Source organism: Pelodiscus sinensis, chromosome 1, assembly GCF_052426305.1.
Source record: "Pelodiscus sinensis isolate ZL-2025 chromosome 1, ASM5242630v1, whole genome shotgun sequence".
Lineage (NCBI taxonomy): Eukaryota > Metazoa > Chordata > Testudines > Trionychidae > Pelodiscus > Pelodiscus sinensis.
The window spans coordinates 29,856,031-29,881,933 of NC_143052.1; the positions used below are offsets into that span (position 1 = coordinate 29,856,031).

The following is a 25,903-nucleotide window of genomic DNA, read 5'->3' on the forward strand; positions in this document are numbered from 1 at the left end:
CCTCGAGAGATGTCCTCATGGGTGCTCCACGTAACGTCTGTGCACTGCTGCCAAACCTCAGAGTGGAGATTTTGTAGCAGTGTCCCTGGAGCCGTGCACGCGCGCACCAGTAGCCGCACATTGTTAGGCTGTAGGCATCATGCATGCGCGAGCCCCCCCTCATACTCCTCAGTTCCTTCTCTACCGCCTCCGGCTCCAGACGGACTCAGCAGTGCTCGCTATCTTCTTCGCATCTAGATGACTATACTTCTTAAAACCAGTAAAATTCATCATAGTAGTTAATTAGTTAGTGAGTTTAAATACTTAGTCAGTTACTTCATTAGTTCAAAAAAAATCTAGATAGTTTAAGGGTTTTTTTCTTTTTCTCCCAGTTAATCCCTTCCCGCAGTCTCTGACTGTTTCTACTGGTATGCCTGGCTCACTGGGGTTTAAGCACTACACCTCATGTACAGAGCCTATCCCAATATTGGATGGTTTCCCACAATATGTCCACTGCCTCAAAGAGCAGATAACGCTCAGAAATGCCCTCATTGTGCAAAGCTAAAATCGTGGGTGCAGAAAGACAGAGACCTCTGGCTTCAGTTATTTCTATTGGAAAACTCATTTAGACCAGCCTCATACATAAATACCATTGCCAATTAATCCAACAATAACAACTAGCAAAGATGGTGTGGCAAACTCTGGCATCAGTCTCTTTGATGGCTAAGAGAACTGCTAAGAAATATTATGTTCCACCAAAGGGTTCTGAATTTTTTTTTTCTCACCCAGCACGAAATTCCCTCATGGTGGAAGCTGCACAACTAAAATCCAAGCAGCAACAATACCGGTCTACCCCATTGGACTGCGATAGCAAAAAGGCTCTATGCATTCTGGCATGAGATATATATGCCTTCTACTTTACTATTTTGAATTGTGCAGCTTTATTGAGCAAATATGATAGCAGAAATCACACAATTGCACAATCAGCATTACAGGCCACTTCAGATGCTGCTGACATGGCTGCATGTTCTACAGAAAGTCATAGTAATGAGGACGGCATCATGGTTTAGCTCCAGTCCATTCCCCAGGGAGATTCAAGCTAAGTAGATAATCTGTCTTTTGACAGCCAGAAGTTGTTTGCAGCTAACACCAACAAAATTCTCCACTTCATGAAAGATTCCAGAGTGAAGCTTCGGTCTTTGGGAATCCGTAACCAAGTACCTAGAAGAAGGCAATATAGGTATCAGCCCAATCCGAGACCTCAATACCCCCCATATGCACAACACTACAATAGACAAGACCAGCAGCAACAGAACAAAGGCAGAGGCAGAAACCAATGACGACGCCCTTCCTCTACCAATTCCCAACCACTGACGACGCAGCAGTCCAACAAGCAAACTTGATCATCAGATCGAGGGTTTGGAGAGCCTCTCACCTATTCCAACACCATCGATGCAAGCAAATCTCTCCCAGTATTGATTGTTGCCCTTCTTCAACAACTGGCAACGTATAACCTCTGATAGATGGCTCCTGCAGATAATTGGAAAACGCTACCTTATTCCCTTTGTGTCCATACCCCATTTGCACCCCCTCCCCTTCTCTGTCCCTTTTCAGGGATCACTATCACACAAACCTTCTTCAAAAAGAAGTAGAGCACCTCTTACACATAGGGGTGATTGAACCAGTCCCCACACAGTTTAGGGGCAAGGGGTTCTACTCCCATTACTTCTTGGCTGAAAAAAGGTCGGAGGGCTGGAGGTCCATTCTAGACCTTCGAGCTCTCAATAAATTCATTCAGAAACAGAATTCAAGATGGTAACACTTGCTACCATATTATTGGCATAGGAACAGGATGATTGGTTCTCCTTCCTCGACTTGCAAGATGCATACTTTCACATTACCATCCACCCTACTCACAGGCATTTTTGTTTTTCTTTGTTTTGTTGTAGTTTCTTATTACTACCAATACAAAGTGCTTCCATTCAGTCTCTCTATGGCCCTGAGGATCTTCTCAAAGGCGCTGGTGGTTGTCATAGCATAACTGAGGAAACAAAGAGTTATCATATTTCCTTACCTAGGCAACTGCCTCCTCAAGCCGTGCTCACACAACTATTCCGACTGTTTTCTGTCGATCACAAGACACCTATTCCGACACCTGGCCCTTCAGGTGAACAAAACCAAATTGATGCTCTCTCTTACACAAAACATACAGCTTATGCCTCAATTTGACAGTGGTCACCGCAGAAAAAATTGTGGCCTCTGTAAATATCTTACGATCCAGCCCCCATACAACACCACTCAAATGCCCTCGGCTGGTGGGGCACATGGCAGTGTGCAACTTGATAGTCAGCAATGCACATCTGCACATGAGATATTTACAGAGCTGGCTGGGACAGGTGTACAAACCAATGTCCATCTGCTATCCAAATTCCTAGCCCTTCCAGAGATAGCAAAGGAATCCTTATGCTGGTGGCTGAGCCCATGGAACCTTGGTTCTGTAGTCCACTTCCACCCACCAGAGCCATCCTCAATGGTTCTCTGACCTAGAGTTGACCTGCTCACAGCAAATACAAATGGTCCTTCTACATAGTAGGGTGAGGAGCACCCACAAGACTTACCTTCAGAAATGGAAAAGATTCTCAACATGGTGTGCTTATCACCAGCTGGCTCCTTCAACATCCTCTTTACCTACCATCCTCCATTATCTCCTGCACCTTAAACAAGAGGTCTTTGCAATAAGCTCCATTAAAGTTCACCTTGTGGCTATAACTATATATTCCACTCTAAGGTAGATGACTTGTCCGTATTTGCTTATCCTCTCACTAAGAGGTTCTTAAAGAGCCTGCAGGCACTCTATCCAAATATCAGTCCACCAATGCAACTGGGAGACCTGCATTTAGTATTGAATGCTCTAACTAGACTACTTGTTGAACTAATGGTGACCACCTCATTATTACATTTGCCCATGAAAACTGTTATTCCTCATAGCTATTACCTCTGCTAGACGGCTAGGAGAGATCACAGCCCTAACAGTGGATCCCCCATACACAACCTTTTTTAAAGACAAGGTCACATTATGTATCCATCCCAAATTCCTCCCCGAAGTACACTCATCCTTCCACATCAACCATACAATATACCTTCCTACCTTCTTCCCCAAACCACACGCCAACTCTTTCGAGATGAAAATGCACACTCTTGACCTGTGCAGAGTGCTGTCTTTTTACCTGCAGCAAACAAGACCATTCCAAGCATCCCCAAACTCTTTGTTTCAATAGCAAACTGCAATAAGGGCTGGCCTGTCTCGTCATGAAGACTCTTCTATTGGATCTCAGATTGCATCAAACTTTGCTGCACACAGTCAGACGTGCTGCCTCCAGATAGCATAAGACACACTCAGTCAGAGCTATGGCTACCTCAATAGCATTCCTCCATTAAGTACCCATAAGAGACATCCACGCAGTTGCCACGTGGTCCTCCGACCACACATTTGCAAAGCACTATGCAGTTACGCAGGGACTTTTTTCCAACCTGAAACTGGCTACGGCGGTTCTTTCCACCATGTTCTGCCAGATCTGAAGTCCCTACCTCCCTAAAGGGACATTGCTTTGTAGTCACCTAATGTGGAGCACCCACGGGGACATCTCTTTCTCGAAGAGGAGGTTACTTACTTCACTAGTAACTGATGTTCTTCGAGATGAGTGTCCCTGTGGATGTTCCACAACCCTCTTTTCCTCCCCTTTACTTTGGGATCCTGACCTTGTCAAGCCATCTTTTTGGAGTAGAGAAGGAACTGAGGAGGGGGAAGGAGGTTCGTGCAGGCGTGATGCCTGCAGCCTAACAGTGTGCAGCTGCTGGAGCGCACGCGCGTGGCTCAGAGACACAGCTACAAAATCTCCGCTCTGAGGCTCAGCGGCGGCGCACCAACCTAATGTGGAGCTCCTACAGGGACATTCATCTCAAAGAACATCATTTACTATTGAGGTAAGTAACCTCCTCTTCATGATTCTCCTTAAAGAGTTTAACATTACCCAGAGACTGAGCTGTGGAGTAACATTAGAATAATTTATCAGAGCAATGGTTGTTCTGTATATTTTAGATGAAATGGGCTAATTTGAAGGGTCAGTTTATACTCTCACTCCCCTTGAAACCTTTGCTTCAAGCAGTCAGGTTACATGAAATACGTTGAGCTCACATTGAAATAGATTGAGCTTCATGAATATGCTCTGTATTGTCTACTATGTGGATCCATGAAGGCAATCATCCGGAAAACCCACAGTTACAATGAGACTGGCAGTTAGTTCTCCTTCTGTAGAATGGAAAATAAATTGCAAGAAGTATCCTCTACTTAACTCATTAGTGTTTTCAGTCCTGTCTGCACATCTTGGTTCTTACCAAGATGTGCAGACAGGACTGAAAACACTAATGACCTAATCTAGAAAATAAGAGTGATTATAATCAAATAAATACAGGGCCAGAATAGAGAGGATAGGATGTAACTGGACTGATGATGGATATGACAGCATATTAGAAATGTAAAGGAGAGAAGTGTAAATATTAATGTGTTAATTATCTATATCATTTTGTTTATGAAGGGGACTGGTGTGTTCAACACAGTTCTAAATTTCACTTAATTTACTAAGCATGTGCTTAATTTTTTTAAAACTGCAGTATAACTTCCAAGTTCCTGGTGAGAAGGAGCAAAAGGATAAGCAGAATAATACTTAAAATGTTCATATGAATATGGTGTCAGGATATAATGGAAAATGGTTAAACTTTTTAAACATCATTTAACTACAACAGATCCAAAACTTAATTACACCAAAAGTACATTTAAATTTCACAAGATCTATACTCAGTAGCCGACTTTCCTTATCCTAAACTGCAGATGTGTTCAGATCAAACACCTTACTATGCAGTAGCTTTAACAAACAGCTTATAATTGACCTATTTAGATAGTGAGAGTATGGGCAGAAGAAATTACTTCTACACAATCTAGCTGGTCTTTTTAGACTTTGCATAGAAAGATCCCTTTTAATGAATACATTAAATCAATGTTGATAAAAGAATAGCCAATAAATCATTTACATTATCCAGTACTGGCTGAATGTCTCTGCTCCAGCACACTCAAGTCCCACATAATTTTAGTTAGCTGGGTGTTCACTTATTAGGAGTGGCCAAGTTTCCTGTGGTCCCATAAAGTTTGTTTAAAGCCATCAGTTCTGGCTCTTGGTGTTCTTTGCTCTAATTTACCTGTAAATGCTTTTAAAAACCCAGTAAGCAGAGGAGATGTTGGTAGTGCTGCTAGTCAATATTAACATCCCTTCATTTGGCAAATTCTCTGGTGTGGCACTGGTCAGCTTCTAATGGTGCTGAACTAGAGAATTAAAAAAAAATCAATATGGTCAAATTCCCTTTTCAGTTCACAAATTTTGCAAGCTATTTTTCCATGAAAGCCATTTCTTTATACAGGACATTGACCATCTGTTGGTGGTTTGGTTGAAGATAAATTGAGTAGAGCTGGTTTTACTTACTTTTTACATCAGGCTGTGCAATAGCTATTTGTTTAGCCATATGGCCTTATTATCATTTTCCTAGTCCTCATTCTTCCTTTCAGCTTTTTTTACTTGCTTTTTTCACTCTTTATATTTGATCTCAAATTAGACCATATGTTCATTTGGGCAAGCATTGTCTCTCACCTTAAGTTCATACAGCACTAATACAATGAGGCCTTGATCTTGATTGGGACTGTAGTTTATACAGCACAGTTAATAATAAAACCTTGTAAACTTAGATCACTAAATGACGTAGTGATAGTTCTAGTTAGAAAGAATTTATAACAGCACACCTAGGCCTGCTGCTGAGGGAGCAAAGGGGGCACAGCACAGGGGCCTGTTGTATCAAAGGGACTCAGCGCTTCTGGCCACTGCCACTGCTAATTTGGTAATGGCAGTGGACGGAGTCCTGGACCCCTTTGAACTGCTGTGGGAGTGCCGCTCTGTGAGGCTTTACGGCCTCAAGGGGGGGGCCAGCACTGTGGTCCAGGTGGTACTATGGGCTGACTGCCCTCAGTCCCATCCCTTCTGGGTGTGTGAAGCAGTGCCCTTCTCCCACTGCGCTGCAGGCCCACAGGAGCTGTCGGTCCCACTGCACACCTAATATTAGTTTCACAAACACCTACGGTGGGCTGAATCTGCAGCTGTGGACACGTGCCAGTGAGCCAGAATGGTTGGAGGGGAAAAATGGATTTATTTCTTATTGTTCCTTGAATTTGTCTTGGCTCGTAATGGGCCCCTTGAGGCTGTTTTGTCTGAGGTTCAGGATAGCACAGCAACACTCTGGCATGTTCCTTTCCCCCAGCATCTTTTGTTGTCGGGGTTAAGGGGAGAAAAGGACTGACTATTCTGGCTTTCTGCTTCTCTTGCCCAGCATTGATCTCTACCTGGCCAGTTAGGCTGGCTTTTCACCTTTTCTGAACAGCCAGAACACTTTTTTGCCAGTTGATTTAATATACCAGCATTCGTGTCAGTGCATATTCTGTTCTAGGCTTCTGGCTGGAAACTTTCTACCATTTGTGAGGTAAGTTTCAGTATAACTGTGTCCCCTTTTAAGAAAACAAGGCTGTAGAAGCTTAGTAGATGTTTTTTAAAAAGTCAGTAGTTTTACGATAAATTAATGGTGGTAATAAGATGAATTCAAGATATTTACGTAGTAGAGCGGGTAGAAGCTTGAGGAATTAATACCCACTCTTCCGTGTCTTTGTTTGCATACTGTACTGAAAAGGATACCAGTGTGTCTGTAACAGAAACAAGTTTTGAATGAGGTGACTAGGAAGTAGGAAAGAGAATCTGCAGGCTCAGTAGATCTTCTGAAAAGTTTCTTAAAGAGTATGTAGAAAGCAGATCTTATCAAGTTGTTGAACAGTCCAGGACTAATGGATGCTAGGAGAACTCTGAAAAACACATGTAAAAAACTAAAGAGAAACAAATGCAAACAAAAAGAGTCATAGTGGTTCAATGTAGAAAGGTTTAGGACTCTGCTGTATATTGTCCAATTAAAAAAAACTAGTTTAATTGGAGAACCCAATAACAATTAAAGCAAAGAAATGGCTCACTTGCAATAGGCCCCCTTTGTTTTAGTTTTAGTTTTTTTGGTGCGGAGTGGAAAGGGGAGAGACCAATGAGCTCTTGTGAGAATTCCCAGGGACTTTCTTCTTGCTACGCAATTGTATAGCAAAATGGACTTGTTTGACAGCCATGCATATGGCATCTACATATATCAGACAACAAAACACTTGTAGCATAACCAGCCATGTGAAGGAACAGCAACTGAAGACATAAGCAGGAAGCCATTGGGGGTATGTCTGTACTGCAATTAAAATCTCACAAATGGTCAGCTTAATTGCAATATAGACTTCTGGGCAAGTGTCTGACTGCTATGTAGACATAATACCCACAGACAGAACTGAACCTGGGAAGCTTAGTGCGTGAACCTCTACCACACGAGCTACAAGGCTCTCAGCTAAGACTGCAGAGCAAACTCATTCCCTCTCCATCTCTATCTCAAGCTTTGCAAGTAGTCTAAGTACCATTACATGGGACCGTGAACAACATCCACTGGGTGTGTGGGTTACATAGACATACCCTAAAACTATGTGAGCTGAGTGCTGGACAGAGTTCTTTCCATTAAGGAAATAGATCTAAAAGAGAAATGAAAAAGCAGATCATCTAAGCAGACAAATGACTCAATAATGTGGGTGGAGTAATTTTTAGAATGCTGAAGGTGGACACTAAAAGAATAAATGTTAAGGATCAAAAGTTCTTTTTAGGGGACAAAGACCTTGATACCATAGGATATATTTTGGAGAAGAATCCTAGAGGAAGTAGTTACATTTGAACATTTTGCAAACACTGAAGGAACACAGATTCCTGATGTAGTATTTTAGAGCCAGGTCATTCATCTTGATTCTCCTCTTATCCCCACAAGTTACTTTTGAAAGCACTGGACCAGATAAAGCCTAAACAAAGAATTTTCTGTTCCAGATGGAATTTAGCCATAATTCTAAGGAGCTTTTTGTTATTACCTTTAACCACATTATACTTTTCAATTTCATTATGTTTTTCTAAGTCATTTCAACAAACAGAGCTTAAGTTCAGTATTTCCTTATCACTTAGCCTTAGATTTTCATAATCCTGTTTGATCTTTATTAGTCCTAATTAATAAACATACCACTTCTCTTCATTTAATTTTAAGTGTCTTATGTCCTACTCACTCCCAACAAACAAATTAAATCAAACTATATACATAATACATCTGTGTCTGGTCTTGGTCCATATACATTTTCAGTCCATAATAAGATTGCACTGATTTTTTTTTTAAAAAGGCAAAGAAGAAATGAAATCACAAAAAAAAGAAGCATCCATTTCCAGCTGGCAAGAAATTCAGTGAGAGAATAAAAAATACAACAAAGAAAAGAAAAGCTCAACAGAAAAAGAATGAAGAAAAACAGTCAAATAAGGCATTGAGAATAAGATATAAAAATGTAAAAGACAAAAGAAGGGGAAAGAGAAATAGGTTATAGAAACAGAGAAGCTGAAGGAAAGTTAGAAATATTTTAAAAGAAATGAAAAGTGAACAAATATCACACTGAGTGTAAATGAAAGAAAGAGAATAGAAACTGCCTGGAAGATGCCAATTTGGAGATAGATCGGAATGAGGCTGGGATGCTTTTGAAGATGAATAGGTATCTAACAACAGAAAGAAAACTCTTTCTCGATAGGTTTAATAGTCTCTGCTGAAATGCAGTGTAGTGCAGTCCAGAGCTTAGGCATGAGTGTTTTGTGAGCTCTCTGCTTCTGTTAACTTAAATGGGATATTGAAGGTACTCATCTGCTCACATGACTATACCCAACAGAGGGAAATAAGCTCCCTCTACTAGTGCATTTGCTAATATTGCAGCTAACTTGGTTCTGCTTTTAGCAAGAGGTTGGACTTGATGGCCTCCTGAGATCTCTTCCAACCCTATGATTCTAAGATTAAACAACTGACTTCCATTGCAGTAGAAGGAAGAAGGGTAGGGAAATGCAATTTCTAATACCAATTCATCTTCAAAAATAAAGTGTTGGACTAATAATCCACACAGTCAAGGTACAGATAAACATTTGTTAAAGTGATTGTGAAAATGTATTGATGACTCTAAACATGTTCATACTTAATTAATAGTACTCTTCAGTTAGGAACATTTTTAAAGTAAAACAATTATAAGCAACCTTCATCTGTTCTCTTGCAAAATATTAACAGAATTGTTTCCTGAAAAGGCCAAGTTCTCCAATAGCTGCTGGAACCTTAGGAGGCCTGTACCACATTTCAAGATGCAATTGGAGAGTAATACTGGGACTTCAGTAGTCCATAAATGTATTGATTCCAGTTTGATAGTTGTGAACAAGGACATCAGTAAAGGGTTACCTATGAGCAACACATAAGCCGTGTCTTGTGGTTTGGATTTCATTGTGAAATTTCTCAAAGTCTATCAGATTGAGATGTAGGGGGAGGTGTGTGTTTTTAAAGTCTCTAGTTTTGAAAATATACAACTAATAATGTATTCAAAATTTAGAAACACCAACCTGCAGACTCATTGCCACAGCAACGATGATCAATGATCCCCAAAACACACCATTTAGGATCTGTGGGTCCTGTATGTGCCTATTATAATATGTGGTGTACCTCATACAGTGCACTAAATCAGTCCTGGGCATATGGCTCACAGGCCAAATCCAGCCTGCCAAGTCACTGGATCCAATCTGTGGACGATGAGGGGAGCCCCAGGCAGGCTCCCTGCTTTCCTCGCCCCACCCACATGCTGAAACGTGGCTGTGGGGCAGTTTTTCTTTAAAAACTATGAGTCCGGAGGGAAGGGAAGGGGAAGGGAGGGGAGGGGGATTTCTAGGAGCTGCTCCTGCCCTCAGCACAAACCCATTGGCCAGTATTTGGGGGCAGGATAGGCAGGGAGGCTAATTCAGGATCCACTGCTGGCTGGTAAGACTCTTGGCCAGAGCCTACCTCTGGCACCCCAGTCCCTCCCTTCCCCAACCTTCTTCCACCCACTTCTGCCCCCTACTCTAATACCAAATCCTCTACCGCCCTCCTGTACACATATCCCCTCCCTACCTCTGGCACCCCAATCCGTTCCCCCAGATCGCAGTCCCCTCCAGCTCTAGCTCACAAGCCAAATCCCTGTACCCCAATTCCTTGCCCTAGGTCACAATGCAACCCCCTCCACCTCAGTCCAGTGCTCCAGGTCACAACTGCCTTCATCACCCAAACTCCCTCCCTTACCCCAAGCTCCCTTCTGCACTCAACCTCCATCCCAGACCCCTCACCGTCTCCATTAATATCCTGGAAGAGTGCAGCCATCAACCACTTTTCAAATTCTTGGAGTGGCCCTCCCATCAAAAATTATTGCCCATCCCTGCGCTAAATGCTCCCAGTAGCAACTACGTTGCTGAACTCATGCAATCCTTATGCTCTGGAAGGAACAACAATCTGTCACCCACTTATACTCTCTTAACTCCCACAGCTACTTTTCCCACTCTCTTCCTTCTTCCCTATGGGTACGTCTACACTACAAAGTTAATTTGAAATAACAGCTGTTATTTTGAATTAACTTTAATAGCGTCTACACATACAAACCGCTATTTCAAAATAAATTCGAAATATTGAAGCCCTTATTTTGAATTTGGTAAACCTCATTCTACGAGGAATAACACCAATTTGAAATAGCTAATTCAAAATAAGTGCTGTGTAGACACTTATTTCAAATTAGGGGCCTTCAGCCCTTCTCAGGGAGCCCTGGTGGCCACTCTGGGCACAACCAGAAAAACTTGTCTGCTTCCCCTCCCAGCCCCGGAGCCCTTAGGGGCAGACTCTGGCCACAGTGCCTGTGCCAGTTGCCAGCCTGCCAGCACACAGCCAGCAGACCGTGCATCTGGCATAGCATGAGCCAGCCACCCCCTTCCTCTCGCATAAATTGTGGAGCACACAGCACGCTGCCACCACATGTGGAATATTGTGCTGGGAGAGGTCGAGGCGGGTGAGGAGGCATCTAAACTGTGCTTTCAGTTGGCTGAAGGCCATCTCGACCACGATGCGGGCCCTGCTGAACCTGGCATTGAAGGCCTTCCGGGGGCAGCTGAGGTGTCCCGTGTAGGGCTTCATCACCCAGGGCTGAAGGGGGTAACCACATCTCCCAGCAGGCACACTGTCCACGTCCCCGACCCTGATGTGGCAGTCAGGGAAGAAAGTCCTGGCGTGCAGCCTCTGGCACACGGAGGAGTTGCGGTACACCTGCGCATCGTGTGCCTTGCCAGACCAGCCCACACTGATGTCTGTGAACTGGCCCTGGTGGTCAGACACGGCCTGCAGGATCATGGAGAAGTAGCCCTTCCTGTTTATGTGGAGGGAGTCCTGGTGGTCTGGGGCACAGATGGGGATGTGCGTTCCATTGATTGCCCCCCCCCCCAGTGGGGAAGCCCAGGGCGCCAAACCCCTGGATAACTGCGTCCAGGTTGGCAAGGCGGATGACTGTGGAGTAGCACCCTGTTGATGGCCTTCACCACCTGCAGAGAGACACACAAAACCGAGGGTCACTGGGGTACCTGGGTGGCTGGGAGTGTTCATTCCTCGCCACTACCCCGTGCCCCACTCCCACGAGCAACTCCTGCTGTAATCCTGGCCACCACGGACAGTCTGTAGCGTGGCTGGGACAGACTGAACCCTCCCAGGGAGGGCACTTTCACCACCTCCCCCCCATTTTCCCTGGGGCAGCCCATGTCCTCCTTGCAGCGCCCACTCCTGGCCCAATTACCGGTGACTGCCATACCTGCATGAGCACCGCTCCGATAGTGGATCTTCCCACGCCAAACTGGTTTGCCATAGATTGGTAGTTATCCAGCATGGAGAGCTTCCATAGGGCGATGGCCACCCACTTCTGGAGGGGAATGATGGGCCTCATGTGCATGTCCCGCCACCACAGAGCAGGGGCGAGCCACTTCTAGAATTCCAGGAACGTGTCCTTCTTCATCCTGAAGTTCTGGGTCCACTGTTGGTCCCCCCGCGCTCCAGGATGATGTGGTCCCAACAGTCGCTGCTGGTGTCCAGATGCCAGAAGCGGCGGGGCACGCTGGCTTGCTGGAGCTGTAGCTTCTTTTCCATGTACCCCAAGATGGTCTGGTTGACTGCCTTGGGGCTGGGCTGCAGCAGATGCTGCGAGGCAGCCTGCAGAAAGTGCAGCCAGGCTTGCAGCAACACGTCCATGAGACACGCAAGAGTGCCCAGGGGCAACTCTGGCTCCATGCTGCAGAGTGCTGTGGTGTCCCAAGTGAGGGCAACCAGAGCATACAGAGACAAATGCTCAGCGAGGTAGGCAAGCAATCAGGGAAACCTGAGTACCAGCTGTCCGGGGGGGGGGGGTCCCTTAAAGCAAATGCCTCAGATAGCCTCAGGCAGCAGCCACACAAGTTAACTCCTGACCTGATGCCCTGCCAGAACCAGTTCCATTAGGCCTTAAATGAGATTAAGCGTCCAGTCAGTGTGGACGCGCTATTTCAAAATAGCAAAATGCTATTTCGAAATGCATTTTGTGTGTAGACGCATTATTTCAAAATAAGATATTTAGAAATAACTACTTCAAAATTAGATATTTTGAAATAATGCTGTAGTGTAGACATACCCTATGACTGATGAAGTGTTAACAGGCCACTTCACCTTGAATGGTCCCTTGAAATATGTGTTCACTACTCAAATTAAACTGTCTGGTCCACCTTATATTTAGGTGTGACACTGTGAGTTAGGTTAGGGCTTGTCTACACTCCCACTTTACTGCTCTGTATCTTTCTCCCTCAAGGATGTGAAAAAATACATCCCTGAGCAGAGCAAGTTACTGCTCTGTAAGGGTGCATCTACTCTGTACCTGTAGCTCAAAATAAGCTACGCAAGTTGAGCTACACAAATTGTGTAGCTTATTTCGAGTCAGTTTTGAAATAGCTTATTTCAGGGGTTCTCAAATTTTGTGATACCGTGACCCCCCTCTAAGTTGCTCCTAACCCCCCGGAGGGTGGTCGGGACCCATAGTTTGAGAAACGTGGGCTTATTTCAAAATTTGGCACTGTCTACACAGCACTTATTTCAAAATAAATCACTATTCTGAAATGTCCCTTACTCCTCATTGTATGAGGTTTACAAGGACATCAAAATAGCAAGTGCATTATATTTTTAAATAATGGGTGCATACAAAAGACACTGTAGTGTAGATGTAGCCTAAAAGGCCAGTACATACAGGCTTCCAGTGCTGTTAGCTACTCTCCTCCCGGAGGTGGTTTACCTATCATGCTGGAAGGGCTTTCTCCCAGCACTGATTCCATGAAGTGCTGCTGCGGTAGTGCTTTAAACTTACAAGTGTAAACAGAGCCTTAGTTTCCCAGCCCACCTGAAGATGAGCTGTGTAAGCTTATAAGTTTATCTCAACAATGCTTGTTGGTCCAGTGAAAGATATCTCATTCACCTTGTCTGTACCACAAAAATAGGACCAGTGTGAGCATAGCTGTGGACATGTGATTTATTTTTAAAAGGAAATCCTAATGTGATCTATTGTGATTGAAAAGTTAATTCAATTTTGCTTTAGCATGGAGTGAAGGATCTTTCTCATGGTCAAGGCTTCTCATGGCCAAAACTGCTAAGGACCATACATGATTATTAACCTTTTATTTAAACTTGTAGAGAAAAATCACAAAGTTACAAACCACCTTTTCTTAATTTTTTCTTTTATGATGGAATTGTTAACTGGATTATTGCCATACAAATCCCTTCTTTCTTACCAAGCTTCTACTTTGTCAAATGAATTTTCCCCAACCAACCATAGGCAAACAAAGCTATAGACAGCCAATACAGAAATAAAAAAACAGACAGGAGGAGCTGTAAAGAGGGAAAAAATGGATGCTACTTAGGGTAGTTTATTGATTGTCAGCTTCAGGGCAGAATTACAAAACTGGATTGGAAATGCACTTCGGGTTAGTCATGAAACATATACACATCAAAACCAGCAGGTTTTACACAGCTCTGATTGCCTAGTGGGACACTTTCAAAGGCATAAATAGGTGTTGAATGCAAGGTTCCCTCTTAGCTGTATGGCCATGCAGCCGCCTAATAAGCCCTGTGCAGGGGCTCTGGGCAGCCATGCATGGATCTGCCATGGCCAGGGGAGAGGCCCATCTCTCTCTGCCACGGCAGCTCCCAGTTGGAGCCAGAGGAGAGACGCGCTCCTCCAGCTCCAGCAGCAGGGCTGGATTAAGAGAGGAACTTTAGGGGTTGTAGTCAAAGACTGTAGCCCATAAAGCCCCTGTGTTCTGGGCCAGCTCTTCCTTGGGAGGAGGAGATGGCTCCATGTGCTGCCATTCCTTTCCCCCCCATCAAGAGCTGCATCACCATGAGCACCAGAAAGCTCTGTCCCTAGAGCCTCTACAACTCTGAGCCCCTTTCCCACACTCTGAACCCCTCAGCACCACTCCTGCCACAGATTTTTGATGTACAGAATGAATTTTGTATGGTGCACCAATATGGAGGTGATATGCCATACATCACCTCCATATCGGTGCACATAACAAAATTTATTCCACACATGGACATAAAAAATTATAGGGAACACTGGTTTTGTGTTTACCTTTTCTTTTGGCCTTTCAAAATCTTCCCTGTGAGCATTTGATATAACAGAATAAGTGGTTTGGTTTCTGTGCTCTAAAAGTGTTTCTAAAAGGTTTTTTGAAGGATAAGTATCAAAGGGAGAGAGCTGGAGAGTGATACAAGAGGTTACAGAACTAGAGTAATGGGATGAAATTAAGAATAGGAAAATTTAGGATGAATATCAGAAAAATATTTCTAGTGCAAAGATCTAGATTGATATAGTCTCTTAAAGAGAGATAAAGAATACTTATTGTTTCTAACTTTTTGAACCTTCCTGTGCAAAACTGAAGATATGTTATGAAGCACACACGGCTGATTTTTTTTTGTGTTTGTAAAATTATATTAAAGGTGTCTATAATCTCATACAGAAATAGCTAGTCTTAAATTGAATTTCCTGCAGGCCACCCCTCCCCCAGAATTGTGTGCACCTGTATTATTGTACATATTTAAATAGAATATTTTTTAAGATCTAATTGAAGAAACAGTAAAGGGTCAGCCTTCCCAACATCCTCCAGATCATTGATAGTGATGCTCTTCCCAGTCTAGTTTGGATTTTCCCTTTTGTAAAAAACATAAGCAATACAAAATGCCCCTCCATTCACTATACAGGTAGTCCCCGACTTATGCGGATACGACTTATGTCGGATCCGCTCTTACGAACGGGGCTTTTCTCGCCCCGGAGCTCGTGGGCAGCGGGACCGCCCAGAGCGCAGCGGTCCCGCCACCGTGTCCTCCGGGGTGAGAAAAGCTGCTCCGGGTCTCCCTGGTGTGCTGGGGGGGACTCCCCAGCACAGCCGTGAGACCCGAGCAAAGCCGCACAGGCGGCGGGACCCCGCTGCCCATGTGGCTTTGCTCCTTTGCCCCGGAGCAAAGCCGCACAGGCGGCGGGATCCCCCACCTCTGCGGCTTTGCTCCTGTCTCCCTGCTGTGCTGGGGGGGAGTCCCCCAGCACAGCAGGGAGACAGGAGCAAAGCCGCAGAGGTGGTGGGACCTCTTCACCTCCACGGCTTTGCTCAGGTCTCCCTGGTCTGCTGGGGGGTGAGGGGGCACAGCTAGTGCGCCCCCCCCCCCAGCAGACTAGGCTTTTGTTGCGGGACACCTGGGGTAGAACAGCTGGGGTGCTGCCGGGTTGGTCCTGCGGGGACCTACCTGGCAGTGCCCCAGTTGTTCTGTCCCAGGAGTCCAGATTCAGCCGCTGTTGAAACTGATCAGCGGCTGATTCCAGGAAGCCGGGGGCAGAGCATCTCTGCCTAGGGCTTCCTGTAGTCAGCCGCTGATCAGTTTCAGCAGCGGCTGAATCTGGAGCCAGTTCCGACTTGCATACAAATTCAACTTAAGAACAAACCTATAGTCCCTATCTTGTATGTAACCCGGGGACTGCCTGTATTGCATTGATCCACTTCACTACAGATTCTTTTCCTTTTTGGAAAATTTACTATCCCCCATTTTCCCAATATAGGGAATGTTTATTTTTGCGATCTTATTTTCAAACTATTCTGAAGTCATAAAACAGGGAAATGTAATTTTTCATTATCTCATGTACAGGCAGTCCTCGACTTACGCGGATCCGACTTATGTCGGATCCGCACTTACGAACGGGACTTTTCTCGCCCCGGAGCTCACGGGCGGCGGGTCGCCACCTGTGTCCTCCAGGGTGAGAAAAGCTTCTCCCGGTCTCCCTGGTCTGCTGGACCCCCCCTGCAAAGCCCCTGGACCCCCCCCAGCAGACCAGGGACACCCGAGCAAAGCCGCCGCCTGGGTGGCTTTGCTCCTGTCCCCCTGGTCTCCTGGGGGGGTCCAGCAAAGCCACTAGATCCCCCCAGCAGACCAGGGACACGCGAGCAAAGCCGCCCAGGCGGCGGCTTTGCTTGGGTGTCCCTGGTCTGCTGGGGGGGGGGGTCCAGCAGCTTTGCTGAACCCCCCTCCCCCAGCAGACCAGAAAGACCGGGAGCAAAGCCGCGGAGCACGCCCACAGCGGGACAGCCCGGGTGCGCCTGGGCTGTCCCGCTGTGGGCGTGCTCCAAGGCTTTGCTCCCCGTCGCCCTGATCAGCAGACCAGGGAGACGGAGCAAAGCCGTGGAGGACGCGTGCGGTCCCACCACCCGCGTCTCCCTGGTCTGCTGGGGGGGGTTGCAGCTAGTGCCCCCCCAGCAGACCAGGCTTTTCTTGCCTACGCCAGGGGCAGAGCAGCTGGGGTGCTGCTGTGTTGCTCCAGTAGCGCCGCTCCTCGGTGCTACTGTACCAACCCGGCAGCACCCCAGCTGCTCTGCCCCACGCTTCCTGATTCAGCCGCTGCTGGTCAGTTTCAGCAGTGGCTGAATCAGGACGCTTGGGGCAGAGCAGCTGGGGTGCTGCTGGGTTGCTCCAGTAGCGCCGAGGAGCGGCGCTACTGGAGCAACCCAGCAGCACCCCAGCTGCTCTGCCCCAGGAGTCCCCAAGTCAGCCGCTGCTGAAACTGACCAGGGGCTGACTACAGGAAGCCCGAGGCAGAGTTGCTCTGCCCCGGGCTTCCTGGAATCAGCCGCTGATCAGTTTCAGCAGCAGCTGACTTGGGGACGCCTGCGTTTCTTAAGTTGAATCCGTATGTAAGTCAGAACTGGCGTCCAGATTCAGCCGCTGTTGAAACTGATCAGTTTCAGCAGCGGCTGACTCCAGTTCCGACTTACATACAGATTCAACTTAAGAACAAACCTACAGTCCCTATCTTGTACATAACCCGGGGACTGCCTGTATTATGGTGTGTGAGACAATCAGTTATTAAAATGAGCGTTAAAAGAATTACTATATTTTTTTTAAAAATAGTTACTGTAAATAGTTAATGGATTATTAAAGAACAAGACTCTACCCCTTGAATCAAAGGAATAACTCTGTTAGCTGATGGCAATGGTTTATTATTATGCTCAGTTTGGACCATCCAGTAGGGAGGGACTTAAGCGGTATGTAGCATTGCATTGTACTGTGTATTATGAAGTGCTAATAAGGTGGTGTGCTTTAATTATAAAGCACCTTTACACTGACTCGGAGAAATCGTAGGGCTAGAAGGTACCTTGGAAGGTCATTAGGTCCAGACCCATTAGATAATTTAGACAGTAAACTGAATTTCTTTCAGTTCAACCATCCAAAAAATGGAAGGAAATTGGAATTAAAGAAGCTGATTTTAATGTTACGTAGCTTTTTAGTTCAGTCATCTTCCATGGTTAAAAATCACTTAAAACTTACTAAAATTAAAATGTAATTAATATTAATTGAACAACGACAGCTTTATTTTGAAATGTCAGTAAATACCTTTTGACATTGTCTCTTCCAGGACTCATATAAAAGTTCAAAGGTTACCTGCTATTCATTACTTCGAAGGAATAGCCAGTGCTGTTGTCTTTTTAATTTGAAATTTTTTTTTCAAAAGAAACGTAGTAAAGAATGTATAATAAACTGTCAATTACTCAGGCATACCAAGATGGTTTACAGCTGTGAATCATCTAGAATATTTTCAGCAGATTTATGGGAAATTGAAAGTCAAATACATTTGATCATAGTGAGAAATGTGTGTCTTTGTTTTGCATTCATTTAACTTAAGAGATTGTACATGGTAAAATCAATGTGCTCCCAATCATTTTATTAGGGCTGTAAAAGCCTATGTAAAGATGGATTTTCACAATGGACAAAACTTGGAATCAGACATTATTGATTTAAAAAAGAAAAGAAACGTACATAGCCAATACATTTTAGATTTCCCTTTGCTATTATTGAAGGCATTTGTGTTTTAATAAAGATTTCTCCCTTACCGTCCAGCTCCTTCTCCTACTTGAGCCTTTAGTGTAGTCACAATATTGTTTGATTTCAATCTGTTGCCTAGGTAATAACTGTAATGTCAAAAATTCAGCATTATAACTTCACCGCAGGATCAAAAAGCAGGGAGGGTATGGATTGTGTGGGAAGGAGGAAAAAAAGCCTCTGTTGAAATCCGCAGCTTGGGTAATTAGAAATTATGATAAAACAATTATGAAAAAATGTGAGCGATAACATGGCTTTGTTTTAAGTCTTGTATCATCAAAAATTTTCCAGAGTATTTCAGCCAGCTAAATGGATTGCATTAATATTATTTCATATATAAAGCTAATTAATTAAATGAAACCAGAATAGTAATGTTGTTCATCAATTATTCATAAAGGATTGCTAAGGAAATGTTCCTAAATCTCTTCACATTTTTCTAATGGTTTGTCTAGTTATTCATTGAAGTATAGTTCTATTTATCACACTCTTCCCACACATGTGAAATGACTATGTCCTATTAATTTGCTTCTTGCACTCTTGGTTAGACATTAATAGGCATAATGAAATAATAATTTTGTTAGTATGTAGACTATCTTGAGCAAGAGCTATCCTTATGTTAAATAGTGTTCCAAAGTCAAGTACCTCATTATCAACTGAAAATTTTGTATGAAATCAAGTACTTCTGACGTGAGCAATTTAAATGTACAATCATTTTCCTTTCATATACAGTACACCATTAGAATGTTGTTTACTTAATGTGTTTGCTGTAATGTGGTATGGTAGAGACTGTGTGTAATGAAATGTAATCAATTTTTAGCAACAAAAAGTGGGATGCTCTGTAATATCTGAAGTAATGGAATGATGCAAACGTAAAACAATTCAAGGTTGATAGTGTGAAACCTTCTGAAAGAAGAATAAAAATAAATTGTGAAAGGTATCCTTGTCAGACATTGCCAGTTAGCATAATATGAAAGATTCACTGCAACGTACCAGTAAAGCCTTTACAGAATAAAAATGAGCAAAGCACAACATAAAGTAAAAGATGTGATGCCTTTTGGATTTCTTTATTCACCTTTCCCTTGACAACCTGAGAACCAGTTCTGGAGATTAGATTCCTAAGACAACGTGATTCCAATTTTAAAAAAAATAACCTTACACGAGGTTAGGGGATGAGAAAACAAAGGAAGTTGTGTGCGCCACAGAAATATGTGGAGCCCAGCATAGATACAGTTTTCTATCTGAGGATACAGATATCCATGGATAGAAATCAATGTCCTCTGAACTGCAGGTCTCTACTCTCGGGAACTGCTGGAGCCATAGAAGAACATGGTCCTGCTCCTCCCAAAAGCCAGGACCCTGCACCAGCAGCTCTTCCCAGGTGTGCACCTGTACTGCTTCCAGCCCTGTCCCAGCTGGGCTGTGTGACCCCAGAGAGGGGACGCAGCTCTCTTGACAGACAGGGGCTGTACAATCGCATGGGAGGAGCTGCCAACATAGGGCACTAGCTCCCGGGAGTGGCAGCACCAGGTTCTTATTAGGCCACTGCTATTCCCAAGAGTAGAGTCCTGGGCTGCATCTAGACTGGCAAATTTTTGCTTTTGCAGAAAAACTTGCCAGCTGTCTACACTGGCCGCTTGAATTTCCGCAAGAACACTGACAATTTCGTGTAAGATTGTCAGTGTTCTTGCAGAAATGCTATGCTGCTCCCGTTCGGGCAAAAGCCCTCTTGTGCAAATGCTTTTGCACAAGGGGCCAGTGTAGACAACGCAGTACTGTTTTGTGCGATAAAGCCCCGATCACGAAAATGGCGATCGGGGATTTCTTGCACAAAACCACGTCTAGATTGTCACGGACGCTTTTCTGCAAAAAGTGCTTTTGCGGATAAGCATCCGTGCCAATCTAGACACTTTTTTCCGCAAATGCTTTTAACGGAAAAACTTTTCCATTAAAAGCATTTGCGGAAAATCATGCCAGTCTAGACGTAGCCCTGCAGTTCAGCACATACAGATTTCTATCCACAGATGGGCACATTCACAGATAAAAATGTGTATCTGCGCAGTGCTCTGGAAATACATTCTGTATGTTCATACTATCTAGAACTGTCAAAATTAGTCAGATTATTAAAAAGTCAAAGTAACCTGGTGCATTTATTTGGTTCCAATAACTTAGGGTATGTCTAGACTACATGGCTCCGTCGATGGAGCCATGTAGATGAGTTTACTAGACACAGCAAAATGAAGCGGCGATTTAAATAATTGCCGCTTCATTTACATCAAAATGGCCGCCGCACTGTGCCGCCGATCAGCTGAGGCATACTGACATTTCACGAGGCATACTGGAGTGGTCAACAAAGGCTTCCCTTGTCCACCGCGGCGCGTCTAGACTGCCCCGCTGTACCGATCAGCTGATAGTCGGCACAGTACAGCGGCCATTTTGATGTAAATGAAGCGGAGATTATTTAAATCACAGCTTCATTTTTCTATGTCTAGTAAACTCATCTACATGGCTCCGTCGACAGAGCCATGTAGTCTAGACATACCCTTAGAGAACACCGTTTTTCTTGTTATTTCTTACACACTTTGCATTTGTGAATAGGCATTCAGTATATTGATCAAATTTCCCCCACTGTGTTCCCTCGTGTGGCTCCTATTACTCTATTTTAATTTCTCATTCTCACCTTCCCTCGACTTCCACCCTTTTGTCAAACTCACTTACCTTTTTACTGTTGTCTTTTGTTACCTGCCGCCTCTGTATCTACTTTCCAGCCCTGCACATTGGACTGTTGAGTCTTAATAGGTTTTTTTTATTTGCAGACCTCAGTACACTTAACAAAATAAGGAAAGTATTGTCTTCAGAAGGGTAAACTGCAGCACAGAATTGCCTGCAAGTGTAACCGCTACTGGGTAGATTTGAATCTGCGATTTCTGGAGTTTGCTGTTGGTCTCTCTACCACTTGAGCTAGAATCCAACTGGCTCTCAGCTTAAGCTGTAGAGCTCCCTTGTTCTTATCTCTCGCTGTAAATGGTCTAAGTGCCACTACATGGAACAATGAACCATACTAGGTATGTGGGTTACACAAGCAAGTCAGAGCTGGGAATAGACACCAGATTTATGAAAATACAGCCTGGTACTTTTGTCTGTTGCAACCCTGTCCCTCATGTCAATCTTCTGCTTTCCTGAGGTCTCTGTCTTCACTTAAAACAAGCTCTTGGCTCTTGAAACAAGAGGACATCTAAAAGTCCTTTCCACTCTTATGAAATAAGGGACCTCAGAAGCAGTGTACAGGCAGTCCCTGGGTTACGTACAAGATAGGGACTGTAGGTTTGTTCTTAAGTTGAATCTGTATGTAAGTCGGAACTGGCGTCCAGATTCAGCCGCTGCTGAAACTGACCGCCAGTTCTGACTTACATACAGATTCAACTTAAGAACCCCAAGCTTCCCCAAGTCAGCTGCTGCTGAAACTGATCAGCAGCTGATTCCAGGAAGCCTGGGGCAGAGCAACTCTGCCTCGGGCTTCCTGTAGTCAGCGCTGGTCAGTTTCAGCAGTGGCTGACTTGGGGACGCCTGGGGCAGAGCAGCTGGAGTGCTGCTGGGTTGCTCCAGTAGCACCGCTCCTCGGCGCTACTGGACCAACCCAGCAGCACCCCAGCTGCTCTGCCCCAGGCATCCTGATTCAGCCACTGCTGAAACTGACCAGCAGCGGCTGAATCAGGACCTGGGGCAGAGCAGCTGGGGTGCTGCCGGGTTGGTCCAGTAGTGCCCAGAGCGGGCGCTGCAGGACCAATCCGCAGCGCCCCAGCTGCTCTGCTCCAGGGTCCAAAACAAAAGCCTGGTCTGCTGGGGGGGGCACACTAGCCGCGCCTCCCCCCCCCCAGCAGACCAGGGACACGGGGAGCAGAGCCGCAGCGGCAGCGGGGTGCCGCGCCTCTGAGGCTTTGCTCTGGCAAAGTCTCAGAGGCGCGGGACCCCCCCGCGGCTGCAGCTTGAGTCCCGGTGCCTGTGGTCTGCTGGGGACGGTCATTTCACGAGGAGTAACGGTAGTTCGAACTAGGAAGCCTAGTTCGAACTACCTAGTTCGTGCCCCATGTAGCCGCGCTGCACGGGGTTCGAACCAGCAGGGTTTTAAAAATGGCAGCTCCCCGCTTATGCAAATGAAGCCCAGGAAATTCAAATCCTGGGCTTCATTTGCAAGTGCGGTATGCCTACATTACCCCGCTAGTTCAAACTAGCGGGGTAGTGTAGACATACCCTATGTGACTGTCTTACTGTAACTGTGCTTTGGATAAACTAGCTGTGAAAGGTTGGCATCAGGGAGTTCCATGGGTATTGTGGTGTTGGTTTTTGCACATGAAACTTCCTCAGCTTACTAGTTAGAAAATAAAATTAAATAATGGCCTTACCAGAAAATTGACCTGTCACTCTAAATGCATCTCTGGTTTATGTCCTTCACTGGCATCGCTGGCTATGTCTATACAGCAAACTTTTTTTCAAAATAACTAGTGTTATTTCAAAATAACACAGTCCATGTCTACACATCCAGCAGTTATTTCAACATAATGTCAAAATACTGTCAAGCTGGGGGGACTTCTTATTCTGACTCCTATAACCCTCATTTTATGAGGAGTAAGGGAAGTCAGAGGTAGAGTGCTCTATTTCTAAATAAGTGCTGTGTAGACAGCACCAAAACTCGAAATAAGCTATTTCAAAATAAGCTATGCAATTGATGTAGCTCAATTTGCGTAGCTTATTTCGAGATAGATGTGCCCTGTTGTGTAGATGTGCCCACTGTGTGCAAAAGATTTTGTCTTCAAATTATATCTTCAATTACATCTGTGTAACCCCACTGTATTCTCTTTATGTGCCGAGTCACAGCTTAACCCAATTAACCTTTATTTGTCCTGCCTTTTTAAAGACTCTCTTCAATGTAGAACCTCATTTTAATGCATCAGTCTCTAAATATAAATAAACCTCTTGGGACTGAGATGGGACTCCAGCACTGATTACTTCTGGGAGGAGGAATATTATACAGCAACACAAATAATCAAGGGCATTAGTGAGAGCAGACAGCACTAAAGAAGAGCATAAAGTTAAAGGATTGGGAGAGATGTGGCATATGGGGGAGCATGAGAGGCCCATGAAGCATAAAGTTAGAGAAAAGGATAAAGAGAACTAAGGAGAGAGGAATCCAGCTATATAGGCTGTGAGAGACAGAGCTTGAGAATGATAGCAGACACCTACTGGACTCAGACTGGCTAAGGACTGATAGGAAAGACAAAACTGAGAAGCCCAAGTAGAGAGGTCCAGAGTGACACTATGGTGAGAAGCTGACCCTACATGTTGAGAAACTGAGTGATGGGAAGGAGCAGAATTTTAGATGCATTCTTAGAGTTTGGCTTTATTAAGATAATTCAATAAATAATAGTTAATTCTCTGTTCAACACTATATTCTTTAGTTCTAGTTTTTATAACCTTTTAAAATGTGAAAGTCTTTTGCCAAAGGTTTGGTTCATGGAAATTCAAAGACATTGGCTGTCACAGAATTTTAATTCCCTTCTCTTGCTCTTTTGGGTGTTTCTGGAAGCAATACTCTCTCTCTTTGATTATGTTGAAACAGATTCTACTTTTCATAAGGAGTGTAGCGCTACTAAATTATTCAACTGTGATTAAATAATGAAATCAGTAGCAATAAGACTCCTGCTAGCAACGCATTACCCTGCTTCCTCCTTTCCCACACAAATTTATATACTGCATAGGAGTACACACTTGCATGCTCCTCTAAGTAATTTCTCTGATTCAGTGTAATGAAATACTGCCTTTTGTCCAACACACAGCTTCTTTTCAGACTTTCCGCTGTGTTTAGGCATCAGGCACAGTGTAGTCCATTCACAAACGAATGTCTTTCTTTCTTTCTTTCTTTCTTTCTTTCTTTCTTTCTTTCTTTCTTTCTTTCTTTCTTTCTTTCTTTCTTTCTTTCTTTCTTTCTTTCTTTCTTTCTTTCTTTCTTTCTTTCTTTCTTTCTTTCTTTCTTTCTTTCTTTCTTTCTTTCTTTCTTTCTTTGATTAGCAGGTTAGTTGTAGCAGTGTGACAAGTTTTCCTTTCGAAGGCCATGCTGAGACTGCTCCTGATCCCCATGTGTCTGTTTCAATACGTTTGTGTCACTGTACATGCAGGATTATCCAGAGTGGCTACAATATTACGCTTCTGAGTGACTTCTGTCCTTCTGTCATTTATCTTCTGTGGAGTTCTGAGTCAATGTCAGACTTGTTATAATATGTCTTTTTCAAAAAATGTGGTCTATTCGTCAGTCCCTTTCAAATGTTGACTCTTGCTAAGAGCTGCACAACATGGTTTCTCGATGACTCCATGCTCGCTGTTAGCTTTACTATGGCATGAAGAAGTATAGGCTACAAATTTATATCCTACAAAATTAAGTTTTTGTAAGAACATAAGAATGCCTATATTAGGTCAGATCAAAGGTCCATCTAGCCCAGTATCCTGTCTTCTGATGTGGCCAATGCTAGGTTCTCCAGAGGGAACGTCCAGAACTGGTAATTGTCAAGTGATCTGTGTCCCTTCGCCCGTTCCCAACTTCTGGCAAACAGAGGCTAGAGACCTCATGTTTGTCCATCCTGGCTTATAATAAGGATACAAGACTATTCTCCTTGGTTCTCTGTATTACCTTACAGCATTCCTAGGATTTCATCCTCTTGCCAGCTTTAAATATGATTATTATTAGATATAAGACATAAGCACCTTCCTTCTATAGCAGTGTTTCTCAAAGTGATCCACAAAGTGGTCCATAAAACCTGTTAACTGGCTGCTTTGGTATGTTTACTTACCGACGCTGTGGCCCTGCAGACTCACAGATCCTATTGGCTCCATTTCACTGTTTGCAGTCAAGGGGAGCCTTGGGAAGTGGCGTTGGCTGTACCACCACTTCCTGCAGCTCCACTTGGCTTCAAACAGTGAAACAGAGCCAATAGGAGCTGCAAGGCTCGATGGCCACAGCGCCAGTAAGTAAACACAACAGAGTAGCCAGTTAACAAGTTTCTCAAAGTGTTTTTGCGGACCACTTTGAGAGACACTGATCTATAGTAACCTTTTAAACTAAGCATTCTAGTAGAGTGGTTTACAAATCCAGGGATTTATCCTGGTTTCACAAAAGACTTTCTCAACTGCAAAACTCTTTTCCCAGAACAAATTAACTTCCATTCAAGACCTAATTCATTCCTTCATGACAGCAGAATGCTGTTTGTTCTTCAGACTGGCTGTTATCCTCACTGCCATAGACACACTCTCCAGAGACTTCATATCAGGACCCCATCTGCTGTTGTCCTCTCTAATGAGGTTGCAATATTCATTAGACTAGTTAATGCAGAAATGAAGCAACGTGACATGGTTTGGCTATTGGGACAAGTGA

General features: G+C 44.3%; 1 protein-coding gene across 2 annotated transcripts in view; it reads left to right on the forward strand.

Annotated features, from left to right (window-relative positions):
- SLC2A13 (solute carrier family 2 member 13) overlaps positions 1 to 25,903 on the forward strand; it is a 352,851-nt gene that overhangs the window by 185,899 nt on the left and 141,049 nt on the right. The window lies entirely within an intron of this gene.